The 4,045-nt window shown below is 36.7% G+C and overlaps 1 pseudogene; it reads right to left on the bottom strand.

Moving 5' to 3' along the window:
• Positions 1-3,735: 3,735 nt before the first annotated feature.
• Positions 3,736-4,045, bottom strand: LOC121737903 (annotated as a pseudogene).

Below are 4,045 nucleotides of genomic sequence, written 5' to 3'. Positions count from 1 at the left end.
AACTGCCGGCGACCATTGTTTGTGCGACGGGATAGCAATCATGGACTTTGCCATGGTGACATACTTATTTAGCCACTTCAATAAAATATTATTAAGTATTATGAGCGAAATACTTTAAATGGCAAAACAACGTTTGCCGGGACAGCTAGTATATATATTTATAATCGTCAAGACTTAAATATTTACAATATACTTGTTGTGGATTTAATACAACCATGGCACTATTTACAATAAAACGTTAACAAAAAAAAAAGGCGCCTGAGGCTGAAGAATTCTCGCCTAGAATATTGTCAATATTGTTTAAGCGTGGTAAGTCTAGTAGTGATAAAGCCTACGCCTGGTCTAGTTTCCTTCTTTATATTTTTTGTGAAAAAAAAAAATAGCGCATCTGATAGTCTGTACGTTAAGACTTAAGGCTCATAATCAGTAAATTAAAATCTTTCGATCGGCTAGTGAGTTACTAGGAAGGAACCAAGAAGTACGCTCTTAAATCTATTTGATAGATATCCACTTTTGGGTATTGGCTTGAAAGCCTTAAAAGTTAATTTTCCAAATTAACATGTCATTTCGAAATAAACTAACGAAGTGGTTTCAAATTTAAAATAATTCAAAAATTGTAAATTTAAAATATAATACAATATTTTCCGCCGCTTTGTTTGGGGGAAAGAAAATCTTTGAAATAAGGTAACCTTCGGTGAGGGTACACGAAGATATAGTTTTAAATTCTTATAATAATTTATTCATGTCAAGATGTATAATATATTAAGCTAGTGGTCCCCAACCCTTTTTGCGAGCCGCAATCATTTTTGGTCTTGGTGTCGCGGGTCGCAACAAACATTTTTAGGTTTAAAAAATAACGACTTACAAGTGAAAAAGACTTTCACGTTGACTGTATAATATTTTGCCCGTGGGCGTGAATTTCAAATTCTAATAGGCTACAAATAAAGTCCCGGTGGCCCGCATGCGGCCCGCGGGCCGCGGGTTGCGGGTAGCTGTGTAAAGCCCACAATAATTATAATAGTAATATATAATTATAAAATATCTATAAAAATAGCTGTCAGCACTACTGCTGCGGTGTTGAGCGTTTAGTCGCCTCCATCACTCTTCGAACTCGAAGGAAGTTGATTGTAGCGGTACAGTACTAGCGGCGCCAGCCGACGGTTATCGCCCCCCCCCCCTTCCTTTGACGGGTAGCGGGAAGGGTTTTTCAGAGCCCAAAAGGTACCCGATTGATTGGCATGTACTAATTTGTCTCTGAGAACAAATACTGGAATTATCCAGCGAAACAATAATAATCTCGGTCTGATATTGAGACAAGATTTATCGAGTCTGAGTGTTTTAGGTTTGCGTTACAAAGTTATACTGATAATATTGTATTATCTGATAAGTTTGATACTAATTTATATCGAGATAAGCCAGATACTGTTGATAAGTCTGATAATATCGAGACTTTGTCAGGTGAAATCTATAATGATAATAATCGATCGAAATGGAATCGATCTACAAAACTTATTATCAGGAATGTTTTATAAGCAGTAGCTTATCTTAATCGTTTTTAGGGTCATTTAAAACAATAATCTGGCGAGCCCAAAGAGGGTTCACCTAACGTCAGTAGGAGAACCCTGGATCTATCCGGATCTGGACCGGTTCTATCGGTGCAGGTACTCGGGAAAGCTTCGGGTTCATTCGAAACCTGATTGTTCCGTACCTATATCTGTCACTTTTAGTAGGGGACCAAATTAAATATTGGGGTAGGTAGCTCGTTATAATCGACTTATATGTCGATAAAATATGTTACGAAAAATATTGAGGGTAGTAACTATCTCGTTACGTAGATATTATTAAGTAAGTTTCGTTATACACTCGCGGTGTATCTCGAGTCCCAAAATTGATGCAAGATTTATTTAATAATAAAAATTATATACCGGCAGCCATAGTAAATTATAATCGTAGTTCTATATTTAGAACAAAAGGATCGCGCGGGACGCGCATTGGTTGTTAACTGATGAGACTCGCAATCAATCTAGTTATTAACTCGAAATAGCTGTTCTCTATAAACCGGCAAAGATAATATTAATATTATAATAATAATTATTATGTTTTTCTATTTATAGAACAAAGAGCGCGGAAAAACGCGCGGTAGTTGCTAATTTCTATTTTTAAACATTGTCGGAGACTCGTAGTCAATCCGTACATTATGTTGATTTAAAAAATATCAATATATTTTAAATTTAAATAGTAATTAACTAGCAGTTAATCCCGTCAAACCAGCCAATACATTATACTTCTATTTTTAGATAAATCATCGTCAGAGACACGCGGTCAATTCCGATGCATAAGGATTGTGTTTAGAGACTCGCAGTCAATCCACACATTATGGCGGTTTATAAAATAACTCCCTGTTAACCCCCAAACCAGCCAACGTATAGTTCTATTTATAGAACAGATAAAACATCGTCAGAGACTCGCAGTCAATTCCGATGCATATAAATTGTGTTTAGAGACTCGCGGTCAATCTACACATTATGGCGGTTTATAAAATAACTTAACATAATTAAACACTTGCAGTAATTAACTTACAACTATTTCCCTCAATCGGACAAACATAATATAGTTCTATTTTTAGAATAGGTAAAACATCGTCAGAGATCTGCAATCAATTCCGATGCATATAAAATAATAATATAGATTGTGTAAAAGGACTCGCGGTCCAAACACACTGTACTTATTGACTCACAGTCGAAGTACATGCCGGTTAATTAAATAATTGCAGTAATCACCTGCAGTTGTTTCCCCCAATCCGGCAAACATATACTTCTATAATTCTATTTTTAAAACAAATAAAGCATACATAATATTATAGATTGTGTATTTTAAAGACTCGTAGTCCCATCACATTGTACGTTTATTAACTCGTGGTCGCAGTACAAGCCGGTTAGTATTGAAGTATTGAATATAATTGGCTCGTCTAGGCCTCGGTAGTGCCTGCCGTTTATTTAAGTATTTAATAGTACTTACATGTATTTTCTTGTTACACGATAAAATAACATTGACTTTAGTTACTTACAACACTGACTCAATTATCTTAATAATAATAACCAGCTGCGCTTTGGCATGGTTACTAAGTATACGTGTTCGCGTTGCCTCGCGTTAACAAAGAATGAGGCACGCTGGAACGCCGTGTGATCGAGCGAGCGTGTAATTTTTCAACTTACCTACATAAATCTTAAAAAAAACGCGTATGCCAAGCAGATATACAAAGGTACTACTGGTTAATTATATATCGAAGAATGAAGCGAAGAAATATAATGAACTACAACAGATACCAATGACCAAAATGATAAGTACTTAAGTCATTATTGTTAAAATAATGATAAGGTATTACCAGTGCCGTAAATAGGGCAGTGCCACCGGTGCCTAGGCACAGGGCGTAAACTCTGGGGGGGGCGCAAGAATGGCCAGACCAGGGAAACTGTTACTTTTCGATTTGCTCCTGATAAGTACTTCCCGCTGCGCCCCAGAGATGTTTTCCAATGTAGAAAATAAAATATCCACAGCCGAACATATAACCTTCTCCTTTTTGGAAGTCAGTTAAAAAACAAGGGTGCAGTTATATAAGCTCGCACAGGGCGCAAAAATGCCTATTTACGGCACTGGGTATTACCAATTTATTTATAATCAATGTAAGTATTTTTTTATCTTATTGGATTTTTTGTATCTTATTTTTATTGCAGCTTAAAATTGGATCATCTATCCCTTCCTCTTCTTGTCTCCTCCAAGCGAAGTGTTTGCAACGCTTGAGTGCTACTTGGGACCTTACTTTGCAGTCAGCGCATTCTAGTCGAAGCACAATTTTCTTGGTAGTCTTAGCCTTCTTGTTGAAGATAGGTTTTGACTTTTGGCTGACCACCATAACCTTCCTGTTTACGGTCGTAACATCTTCTACCTCAAGGCATGCTGCTCAAGCAGCATGCCTTTCCTTAGATTTTTTGTACTGTGATACCTTGTGTGCCTTGTGTACTTTGCATTTTTTGCAGTAGGTCCT

This window comes from Aricia agestis, chromosome 2 (assembly GCF_905147365.1).
Source record: "Aricia agestis chromosome 2, ilAriAges1.1, whole genome shotgun sequence".
Classification (NCBI taxonomy): Eukaryota; Metazoa; Arthropoda; class Insecta; order Lepidoptera; family Lycaenidae; genus Aricia; species Aricia agestis.
The sequence above is the reverse complement of the archived record's forward strand: the minus strand, read 5'-3'. Positions and strand labels throughout refer to the sequence as shown.